The 12,722-nt window shown below is 38.3% G+C and overlaps 1 long non-coding RNA gene across 2 annotated transcripts in view; it reads right to left on the bottom strand.

The window, feature by feature from the left end:
- Window positions 1-3,650: 3,650 nt before the first annotated feature.
- Window positions 3,651-12,722, bottom strand: part of LOC309612471 — a 758,831-nt gene continuing 749,759 nt past the window's right edge. For both annotated transcript variants that reach the window (XR_014235138.1, XR_014235139.1), the window contains one exon: window positions 3,651-7,945. This is a non-coding gene — a long non-coding RNA (uncharacterized lncRNA). The remainder of the gene's footprint in view (window positions 7,946-12,722) is intronic.

A 12,722-nucleotide genomic window follows, 5' to 3' on the forward strand; every position in this document is an offset into this window, starting at 1 on the left:
CTATAGGGACATTTTGGTACGGCCTCTCTCTGTAAATACTAAAGGCAAATAGTGTGCCTTGTTAATTTTCTAAGTTTCTCCAGACTTTAATCCCACAGGGGAGGGTCCTTTAGCAGGAAGAGGTATAGTGGATCTCTTCCTTAATTTTAGGCTTGTATTAGTCTGCTTAGGCTCTGATAACAAAATACCACAGACTGTGTGGCTTAAACAACAGATATTTATTTTCTGACAGTTCTGGAGGTTGGAAAGTCTAAGATCAAGGTCTGTTAGCGTTAGCTTTCTGGCGAAAGCTCTATTTCTGACTTGCAGATGGCTTCTTCCTCACTGTGCCCTCACATGGCCTTTCTCTGAGTATACTCAGGAAGAGAAAGCTGGAGCTCTCTGGTGCCTCTTCTTACAAGGACTCTAATCCTATGGATCAGGGTCCCACTCTTATGACCTCATTTAACCTTGATTACCTACTTACTGGCTCTAACTCCAAATATAGTCACATTGTGGGTTAGGCCTTCAACACATGAATTTTAGGGGGGATACAATTCAGTCCATAGCAAGGTTTATGCAGTGCTGTATGGTACCGAGTAAATGAATGCTTCAGTGATCATGGTCTATTCATCAGTGAGCCCTTCATAAAACCGGGCCGGCAGTATAAGCTCATTACACTCAAATTATCAAGTGAGAGGGAATAGTTTAGTGTACACAAGGGGTAGGTAAGCTATAGGGCAGCTTGCTTGCTTTTCCACCTCTTATAGTGTGGATGGGGTTCAGGGTGGGCTGCCACAGAATGTATCACTTAGGCATGTGGATTATTTCAAGCTGAAGACAATCAAGGCCCAACAGATTCAATAAGAGCTTTGTAACTCTTCCTTAACTGCCTAAAAAAATTTAGATATCAGGCTTATACCAGGAAGAGAGCTATTACCAGAGATAACTTTTTACACCAGAAAGACTTATCTGTGTGGCATGGCATACATTATTTTTTAACCAAACCTTTGCTTTTCCCATATACCCGTTAGTTGTCTTCCTCCCTTTGAAGTCCCAGACCCTGATCCCCTTCTCCTTAGCCCAGGATGGCATATAGGACTCAGTTGCCTTGACTATAAAAGAGCCTCATATCTTTGGAATTCCCATATATATGAAATTAAATTTGTTTTTCTTTTGTTTATGTCTTATGTCGATTTAATTATTAGATGAGGCAAAGAACCTAGAAAGAAGGGAGAAGTTTCCCTGTCCTACCGTATGTATCATCGTGTGTGTGTATATTTGTATTCAACTTGCTAAAGTTTTGAGTTTTGTATTTAGGCCCATGAGGTACATTGATCTTTAGTTTTCTTTGGTTTTGGTGTTAAGGTCGTCTGTCTCATAGAATGAACTGAGATGTAGTCTCTGCTCTTCAGTTTTCTGGAAGAGTTTGTGTTGTAATAGTATTATTTTTTCCTTCAATATTTGGTAGAAACCATTCATGAAGCCACCTGGTCTTGGAGTTATCTTGAGGGAAGGTTTTAAATTACAAATTCAATTCTTTTGGTAGATGCAGAGCTATCGAGTTTATCTGTTTCTTCTTGAGTGAGCTTTAGTAGTTTGTGTGCAAGGAATTTTTCCATTTCATCTAAATTGTTGAATTAACTGGCACAAAACTGTTCACAAAATTTCCTTTTTATTATTTCAGTAACTAGAATCTGTAGTGATTTCCCTCTCTCAGTCCTGATATTGGTAATTTGTGTTTTTCCTCTTTTTTTCTTGTTACTATGGCTGAGGTTTACCAATTTAATCTGCTCTGATTTTAATTATTTCCTTTCTCTGCTAACTTTGGATATACTTTACTCTTTTTTCTATTTTCTTTAGGTTGAAACTAAAGTCATCTTAATTAATTGCCACTCTGTCCTTCCAAATTTTCAGGCCAAAAATTTAAACCCTCCTTGGCACTCCTTTTAAAATTTTTCTCATGCCTTTTGTCTAACACACCAGGAAATTCTGTTGTCTACATTTATAACATAATCCAGTACTTCTCACCCATTTCCAATGCTATAGTCCTGGTCCAATTCACTGTTAATCATTTGCCTGGATTACTGCAAAAGTTGCTAATTTATTTCCCTGCTTCTATCCTTGCCCCTCTCTAATCTATTCTCAATATGCAAAGTGATTCTTTTTAAAAGTAATTCAGATCATGTCACACATCTAAAAACCTTCCAATGGCCTCTTACTTTCCTCAAGCCAAAGTCTTCACTATGACCTACAAAGCCCTGGATGATGTGGCTCTGTGTTAACTCTCTGACCTGATCACTTACAGGACCCCTATCTCTTTTTTATTTTGAAATTTATTTTTACTTCCCCCCCCAGCTTTATTGAGATATAATTGCCATATAACATTGTGTAAGTTTAAGGTGTACATGTTGACTTGATAGATTTATATATTGCAAGATGATTACCACCATACCATTAGAATTCCTAGCTCTTTTTTTTTTTTTTAATTTATTTATTTAGTTTTGACTGTGTTGGGTCCTCGCTGCTGCGTGCAGGCTCCCTCCAGCTGCGGCGAGAGGGGGCCACCCCTCGCTGCGGTGCGCGGGCCCCTCACCGAGGTGGCCTCTCCCGCTGCAGAGCACAGACTCCTGGCGTGCGGTCCTCAGCAGCTGTGGCATGCGGGCTCAGCAGCTGTGGCACACGGGTCAGCAGTTGTGGCCTGCGGGCTCCAGAGCACAGACTCAGCAGCCACGGCGCACGGGCTCAGCCGCTCCGCGGCACGTGGGATCTCCCTGAACCAGGGCTCGAACCCGTGTCCCCTGCACTGGCAGGCGGACCCCCCAACCACTGAGCCACCAGGGAAGCCCGAATTCCTAGCTCTTAATCTGCCTTAGACAGGCTAATGTTCACACTATTCTTCAGACACAGCAGGCATATTCCCTCTGCATATGTCCTTTGCACTACTTCCTCTGACTAGAAAAAATCTTTCCCCAAATATGCATGCGGCAATACTTCTTTCATGTCTTTGCTCAGTTGATCCTTTTCAATTATATTTTTAAGTTAAAATATATAGTCCCCTTCCTTACATACAACTTTTTGCCTTTGTAAGTCCTTCTTAACCATGCCTAGTTCTGTTTTCTTCCATATAACTTACTGCCTACTACATATTACATTTCTCTTTTTTGTTTTTTTGTCTCATTTCCCCTCTAGAATGTTAGCCCCATGTAGGTAGGTTGTCTTTTCTGTTTTCTGTATTTCTACATTTCTAATATATTCCCAGTGCCCTAAATAAGTTCAAAAAAATCCTTGTTAATTAATTAAAACTTTTAAATGTCTGTGCAGTATTCCGTATTGTGAATAAAGCTCTTCTCCCAGCTTCAGTGGCTTTGCCTGAACTGCTGACACCTAGGACTCTTCTTCTGTGAACTGCCTTTGGGGTTCTAATTCTGCTTTGCCCACATGGAAGAAACAGCTGGAAGTACCCTTAGCCAATGCAGATATGGGAATATGAAAGCCCAGTTCTCTGCCTGAGGTCAGGACAAACTTTGAGGCATAATTTATACTGCAGAGTCCCCGTGTCATCAGGCTGACGTGTCCATAGTGGACTTTGTCTAATTCTGCAAATCTTGCTTGGATTCTTCCTATTCCCTATTCTTCTTCCCCTCTTCTCTCCGTAGTTCTTAGGGCACTTTCTTAAAAAGTCACTTACACATGAATTCTTACTTCAGAGGGTGCTTCTGAAGCCTGACCCAAGATAGGCTATCTACTTGGAATATATTTCTAGAATAATTGTTGGGTAAGGTAGAAGTATACATTTTAAAAGTTCTTGACCCAACATTAATTTCTGTTGAAAGCTCAGCCTCAAGTAGAGGAAATAAAAGGAATTATGTGATGTCTATTTTACTTGGTTGACAAAAATGTAATGAATGTGCTATCTAATAACTGAATAGTATAGAAACCCAATAGCTTCAAAACTTTCAGAAAAGTAAGATTTCCTGAGTCCACAGAATTTTTCTGTATATGTTTCTCTAATTTCTCATTCAACAACTAATGTTTTAACAATAACATACACACATTTTCTGGTTTTTGTTTATGGGGACCTTTGCATCTTAATTATGGAAATGCAGTATATACATATGGGTATACTTAGGTAAAAGATAAGTTTAACCTTATGATGGTCTCGGTCTAAGAGAGGGGTAAAATCAATATTATTGGGAATGTGGCTCTTGTCCCTTCAAGTATCTGGAGGGGACCCTAGCCAACAGATGAATAGAGAAGAAACATTTATTCTCAGGCTATCATGCAACTTTTTTCTTAATAAGATGCTTACAACATTTTTTATAACTGACTTCTTCACACACACCATCTGAGAATACAGCTGAACAGCTGTTAAATGGAGCAAACAAGAACACCTTAGCTGCATTAGTGAGAATGTTTTATTTTTAAAAAGCGTTGCAGAATTACTCTTGTACTTACTTTCCAAAACCGACTTTACTTACTGTTCACTATGTATTAAGGAAAATTATTTGTCTACAATTAAAGTAAGAAGCCTTTTCTCTTTGTTCATTCTTCAAATATCTCTGTTTGCTCTTCAGAGAGAACCACAGCCTTAAAAGCTCAGAATCCATAAAATATTTCTGGGTAATCTTCTTTGAGTAGAACTGTTCAGTCAATATAATAAGGCAACTGAGAAATATTTAACTAAAACTACCAAAATATTCAGCCATATATTAAAAAATTCTAACTATTAATTCTAACTATTAATTCAACTCATTAAATTTCTAGTGCTTTAAATTAATTTACCCAAAGCTATAATACATTAAGCAAATGTCTAATGGTATTTGCATCTATACCAATTCAACAATGCATGTTTGGTTTTCTTCTCGATCTCTGTCTCTTTTTGTCTCTCTTTTTTTCTCTTTGCTGTTAACTATGTGACCTTGGGCAGGTTACTTAATCTCTTTGTTCCTCAGCTTCCTTAGCTTTACAGTGGGAAAAATTACAGTACAATTGCTGTGAGTACTTTACTCTATTTCAGGACTTATATTGATCAAACTTTCAACTTCAATCTCTAAATTACTTACAATGGGTCAGATTATCTCTACACAGACCTTGGAAGCCAATGGCCAAGAAAGACAAAGACAGAAAGAGAGAGAGCAGCATGTTCACATTTCCTCTGGGAACTCCTAAAAGAATCTTACTTTGAGATCTCTTATAACGTCCCACTCATGCTCAGAGTCTTCAGTGGCTCCCCATTTCCTGTAAGTACAAACTTACAGCCTGATATTTAAGGATTTTATTGTTCTCCACTTATATTTCAGCCCTACTTACCGTCACTTCCCTGTGCTTCATCCCAATGGACTACTTACCGTATTCTGAATTTTTCCAACTTTACACAGACTTTCTGGAATGTTCTTCTTGAGCCTCTTTGAGTGTTAAAATCATACTCATATTTCAAAATGTATCCTAGATTCTCTCCTCATAGAGGCAGAACGATTTTTTCCAGCATTTACACACATCCACATTCATTTCCCATCCTCCTTCCCCTGGCAAACACAAATGAATGCGTTATAACCTCTTTATCCGTTGAACTTCATAGCAGTTTTGTGCCTCTATCATGGTGGCTATTTGTGCCTATAACTTGTGGCAAACTGTGCCTGTATCTTTGTCAATACAGTCGTTTATATTCTCGTCTTCTCTAGTCAGTTTAAAATTTTTTGAATCAGAAATGATGCTTACTCTGTTTCCTTGGAAATGCCTACCACAGTGCCTTGTTATAAGGAAGACCATAATACATCTTAGGCAGTTAGAATGACGTGAGCAATTCTTCTCCTCACTGGGCAATTCAGTCTAACACTGCACATCCACCGTTCATCAATAACCTACCAACTCTGTAAACTGAAAACTTAGTCTGAATCCTGCTCCTTCCTCTCTGCTCGTGTACTCAGCACCAAGAGCCTGTCTGCAGTATAAATTGCCAGAAGGGGAGAAAGACTTTGATTACAGCTGTCGCTTTTTCTCTTTGTTGACCTCCACGGGATTTGTTTCTTTTCTGAGGCATTCTCCCAGTAGTCACATACCCAGCTAATGTTTACACTTATAATTATTCATGTCATTAGCAAATTTATTTCACCTCTCATTAGAATACAATAAATGTTATACTAAAATAGAACAACAAAGCCAATAATACATCACATACAATCTACTCAGATCATCTGATAATGAGCAGAGGGGATTTAACTTCAAAGGGAAAAAGACAACTGAAGTTAAGACAATTCTGCCAGGTTATCATGTTGCCTTTAGTAATTTGTTTGAAGAGAATGAGTGCTGGCTCTGCAGTTGATGCTATAGAAAATGAAATGAGAATTAATCAGGGGAGGATGTCACAGTGCTGGAGAAAGAAGAAACCAGGAGGTAATTGACATTTTTTTCAAAGGGGCCTCAGATTAACTATGCCCACAGGGAGTTTGTGGAATTGTAACCAGGACTTAACAGTAATAGTGACATTTCTTCGAAAAGAAGATTTCATCATCCTTGCTATCTGGAATTCAGGAGTTGTATGCTTCTGGACTCTAAAAACTATGGCCCTTCAAGGAAGAAATAACTCTATTATTTTTTGAGATACTCATTAAGTCTTTCAGCAATGTAAAAAGGTGACTTTATTTATTCATCCGTTCTAGATACATTTAAAGAGAATCTACTGTATGCCTGGCTCTCTTCTAGGGGCTGGGGGACACAACAATAAATAAGATAGATAAACAAAATAGATAAAACTCCTTGCTTGCATGAACTTTCTTCCTAATGATAGGAGACATAAATACAAACACAAATAAACAATACAAATAAAGTATGCAGTATGTTAGATAATGATGAATACTGTGCCGGAATAAATAAGGATAGATTTCACAGAGAGTATGACAGTTAAGCAGATACCTGAAGACGGGTTCAGAAGAAACATCATTTTATAACTGGGAGAAAAGAATTTCATGCAGAAGCAGTGTAGAGGATGTGAGGAGTGAGTGTGATTGGTTTTTAAAAGGAAAAACAGAAACCATTCTGACTGGAAAAGGATGAGTAGCGAGCAAGGGTAGTAGAGATGAAGCCAGATCATAGAAGGTCTTGTAGGTCATTGCTGGGACACTGGCCTTCGTCTGACTGGTATGGGAAGTAAAGAAAAATTTGAGTAGACGAGTGACACAATATGATTTATATTTTAACAGAATCACCATCTGTTTTGTTGAAAATAGACAGCAGGAGGGCAAGGGAAGAAACAACAAGACTAGTTAGAAGGTTATTGCAATGATCCAGGCAAGAGAGGCAGAGGCGTGCACCAGCTTTGTAGTAATGGAAGGGGTGAGAAGTGGTTGGAATCAGGATTTGTTGACGGATCTGACAGGCAGATATAAAAAAGAATTCAAGGTGGTTTCAAATTTTTAGTTTGACAATTAGTAGTGTTGGTAAACAGAGTTTCTATTTACTGGGACAAGGAACACAGGCAGACATGAGAGTAAAATAGGTTTGAGGGGAAAGAATTGCCTAAGTTAGGAATGTTTTGGGTTTGTACAGGAGATTGCAGATAGCTCAGCTTCCATAAAGCATGGTGAGTGTGAAAGGAAACAACGGTAGATAACGGTTGGACACGTAGCCTGGGACTATATTGCTTGCAGGCAGTGGGGCCATGTTGGTACTGGGCAAGGTTCTTGGGAGTCCTTTACAGTTTCCTAAAAACAGGGCTGATTTTCTTCAATATGAGAGTTCCACAGGTGGCTTATCTCTTCAAACCTCCAAGGTCACACTTCAAACTCCAGCTGGATTGTCATGTCCCCTGTTAAAAGACCTCAGGGGGTCTGTCCGCATTGCATTACTGCCCTTTGGGCTATTCTTCCTTGAAGCTTGGAGGTGGAAAGGAGGGTGGCTTCCCAGCCTTCTCTTCACTCTTTTTGCTCAGAGCGAAATTTCAGTGTTGATCACTGCCGTGAGACAGCTAAGCGGCAAAACCAAAGCAGAACAAAACCCAAATAAAGTCAAAAACAGCTTACAAAAAGCTCTTCTAGGAATACTCTCTGCTCTTTAGTTTTGACTTCCTTCTGAGATAACTTGGAAGTGAACTGCTAAGACAGTTCACTTTGTTTACTGTCCCCCAGTCTCCGCATTGACTTGAGATGTTTGGCTATAACTCCTTGATGTACTGCCATTTTTATTAATATTGAAAATACCAATAGTCCAACTTAGTAAACTGTTTTCCCAAGTATCAGGAGTGTGTGACAAGACCTTGAAGCCAGTGCCACATACCACCTGGCTAACTGGAGAAGTCAGGTTTCAGGGTCAGAAGCCCCTCCCAGAGTTAAACCAGCTGCTTAGATAACGTGGATGGGATTTGGGTACAACCTCTTTATTGTTTTAGGCCATAGCACTGTCCAGACTCACAGAGTGTTCCTTTAAATACACTGGCAGCTAGTTGAAGTTTAACCACAAGTGAGTGGAAATTTGTGAGTTTTAAAAACTCATCCAAGTAGGTAGAATAGTGTAAGGCTTGCTGCTTTCAAAAGCAATTAAATGTACCAGAACTTAAAGACAAGGCAATGAAAGGTAACAGTCTTAGAACTGAAGTACCACTATTGTTGGGGGAAAATATTGTTTACTTTTACTTTTCATTCTGAGTCTATCTCTGCTCTTGACTTAATGTGTGACCTTAGTCCAGGCAATTCACCTCCCTCTGTCTCATCATCTTTTGAGCTAGAATAATAGGATCAATTTTCCTTTTAAGGCATGTTAGGATGAATGGATGCTTATTATAAAGAACACTTAGTTTCTGAAGCACTGCTTACATGAATATGTTCATGAATATTTTTGAAGAAACATTCTGAATTATAAGCATTTGGATTTGGCCTTGGAGGAACCTCTTAGGCTGCCTGCATTTCAGTAGCTGAATCTGACTTAACCACATCACCTAGGCTTTTTTTGTTTGTTCGTTCACTTTTGTTGTTAAAGCTTTGGCAAATAATCATGTGGTGAATCATCATCAAATAATCATATGGTGAATAACCATGCTCGCTGAAAGAAGGAGTACAGGACCAAATCTTAAGAGAGGATCTAGGTTTCACTCAGTTGCAAACCATTCCTTTTCAAACCCCTAGTAATGGAGAGATCCAATGTGTTCTCCCCATTTTTCTCAGTAGAGGAGTCTGCATTTCCTCCCATTATCATCCTATGCCTTTCCTGAAATAATAACAGCTATATGAAATAGCAATAACTATGGTTTAATGAGCACTTACTATGCACCAGTGATGTGATGTATTAAATTAAAAAATATATATATATATATATTTTACCATTGTAGAGCTGAGGAAATTGAGGCACAAAGAGATTGTGCCTCAATTACTCAAACTCAAAGAGATTGAGTAATCTGCTCAAGATCACAGAGCTAGTAAATGGCAGAGATTAAAAAAAAAAGTATAGAGAGGGAGGAGAGAGGATACAAAATTGTTTAGCACACAGATGTTTAATGAATGCTTGCCCCTTTCTCTCTCTCCCACCCTCATCCCTGTCCATGCACATGTGAATTTATTTAGTAGTTACTAATTATTAATTCATCCATCTATTTATTTTTGGCCAGCATCTTCTGAGATCAACTGTATGACCAGAATTGTGCTCAGCCCATTAGACTTTATTTCGTTGAATCTTCATCACAGTTCTTTAAGAAGAATCCTATATCTGTCTCCATTTTATGGATGGAGAAATAGGCTTGGTGATGTTAAGTACATCTTTCAAGGTCATAAAGCTAGAAAGTTGTGGCATCTCACTGTTATCATTTTATATTTGTGGAGGACAATTAGTGCTCTTATTTCATTCCCAGAGTACTGTCAAATTTGTTATAATGGACTAAAATCACACAGGTTGCAAATTCCACATGGGACAGAATCACGTCATGCACACCTGTAACATTTCACGTGTGCCTAGGGTAGATGCACAGAAAATTCTTACTAATTGAGTGTGCAGAGTAAATATTATCTTTATCACATAATTGAGGACATCAACTTTATAAAATGTTTAAATAATTTCCTTAACATCTAGAAGGTTAATATAATGTACCATTCAAACCATGGCACTTCTAAAAGTGAAAAGTTGGTCCTATTCGTGTGGGGACACTACCCTAACCTGAGACTGTGTGGGTTAACCCAGCTGTACTGTTAACCTATTAACATTACACAACTCATTGGTTGTGTGATGTTAACTGAAGAGTTTTCAGAGCCTAAACATTTTATACAGGAAGAAATAGTGGAAAATGTTATTTCAACACCTTACCATTCCTTTCTCAGTAGTACAAAATTTTTCACTTTTTCTCCTGGCAGAATCAGGAATGGAGAGTGATAAGTTCTTCTTAGAAACTTCTCAAATCTTTATAACTTAACATTTAGTAATAACTGATGCAGATATACCAGCCAAATAATTTCCACAGGTCTAAATTAAAGAGTGAATGGAAATCTGCAGCCTGTCCATCAAGCATTCGAAAAATGGATCTTGCCTCTATATAAACCATTTCAATTTCTAAGCCTTCATTTTTATGTTCTGTACACACACCCTATACACCATATATATTTGCAGGGAATAAAAATCTGAGTGTGCAAATTAAGTGGCTACAAATCAAGTAAAGATGGAATCATCTGTAAACTTAATACTCAGTTCTTCTTTAAAATATAGACGTATTGAAAAATAGGCAAAACAAGGGTCACCCAGCACACAGAGGGTCAGTTTTCACTTCGAAGAAATAAAAAAGCAAGGGATTGTGCAGAAATTTCCCTGAGCATCTGTTATGCCAAAATGATTTTATAGCTTGTAGAAAACTAATCTAATTGGGGCTTAACAGCAACTAACGACTGGTAAGGGCTCCATTCGATAACAAATGTTCCTGGTATTCTTTATAAACTACTGCAGGCATTAGCTTATTAGGGAATTAGGCCCTGACTAGGTAAGCACTAAAAGCTCAATCACTGTATGATGAAACAGTTATTTTCATGTAGCTGCAGGAAAATCCAGTAAATCTAAAAAATTTGGGAGGCGGTGCGTGGAGGCCAGCACACTGAACATCTAGTGAATTTAAGCTACATAATTTGAGATGAATGGTATCCACTGGAAACCTGAAAAGACTGTAACGCTCAGAACGAGGCATCTAGCTGGCGTGAGCAAGAGTAATACCCCTGTTTGTACTCTGTGTTCGATAGCTGAGTTGCATTTAGGGAAAGATTTATAAAGTCCTCCTGTGAATGCTCAACCAGATTTTGTGCAAAGAACACTTCTTAGAGGTGTCATACCACTGAACCTCCAAACACACCCACCACTCCACACGTGTGCTCACACACACATGCACATATACACATGTACACATATGTGCACCTTGCATGTCTTGTTAATGTTTCTTCATTAACAGATCTTGGCAATAATTTCAGGGACAGGAAAATATTTTAATGTGGGAACTTTATGTATGGTCGATTTTAATGTTATCCATGCTTTCCTGTCTTGATATAGTATATAGGTTAGCAATGGGGCAGGCTGATGAGGCTTAATGGTTGTGTAATCGATGCAAAGTTTACACGTTTTAGATTCTGCTCCTACAAAACAGTGGCATTTTCTTCATGAACTCTGTGAGAAAATGAGCTAAAAATAAGACACCCCTTTTGAAGAATTGGTCAGTGAATGTGATCCAAAAGCACTTGATATTGCACGACTCCACAGGACATGGCCCAATTCAGATGCTTAGCACCTGAGGTGAAGCTTGCCTTCTGCATTCAGAAACTGGTCCAGGTGTTTTCATTCTAAGTCTTCAGAAAAATCCTTTCCAAAAATCTCATTTGAAGAGAATATTACTACCTACACCATGAAAATACGAAAGTTCCTTTATCCAACAGCTGCATGGGAGACTTACCTTATCCATGACCTTTTTTTCTCAAGCTAAGACTGAAATAGATACAGCCACTAGACTGTAGGATGAAAAAATGAGCTTTCGGGGTTCGTGGTTGGCATTTTGAAATGCTCCATCCCTTAATCCCCAAGCCAACCCCCTCCCCAACAAAAATAACACCACCACCAACAAAAACTCCACCTGTTACGTAAACAACTTGCTTTGTTTCACCAGAAGATGGTCAAATCCATTGATTTTCATTCACTGAATGTCCAGCATATGCAGGACTGAATCGACAACAGGCAGACTAAGCCAGTGATTAAGGTATAAACAGTTCAGAGATACCAGAAAAACAACAAGAAATATTTTTGAAAATACTAATATTTTAGATTTCAAAAGAAATTATCACAGGAAATTTCAAACGTGTTTTGATTTTTCTTATATTTATTTTACAGCTTAGTATTTTTTTTAAGTATCAGAGACTTTGTTCCATAATTTTCTCAGGGTTTAGGGGCTCTTAATTTCTTAATATGATCCTCTTACACATCACAGTGAACTCTGTAGGTCCTTCTTTGCAATTATACACACATATCGAATCTAACACAACTGTCTACCCTAAGCTCTATATCCTCTGCTTCAATCCATTGCCTCATGAGTCTCTGCCTTGCTATTCCGTTATTGCCTGCATCCTTGACTGACCCCATAGACATATCATACTTCCTTCATAGGCTTTATCACACTACATATGCTTAAGTCAATGGGATTTTTCTCTGCAAGCTTCCCCCTTAACATCATATTTAAAAATTCTAAAAGTTATTCCCTATTTAAAAAAATCTAACTGATTGATCAGATAAAGCACAAC

This window comes from Balaenoptera borealis (assembly GCF_965194805.1).
Source record: "Balaenoptera borealis genome assembly, chromosome: 15".
NCBI lineage: Eukaryota > Metazoa > Chordata > Mammalia > Artiodactyla > Balaenopteridae > Balaenoptera > Balaenoptera borealis.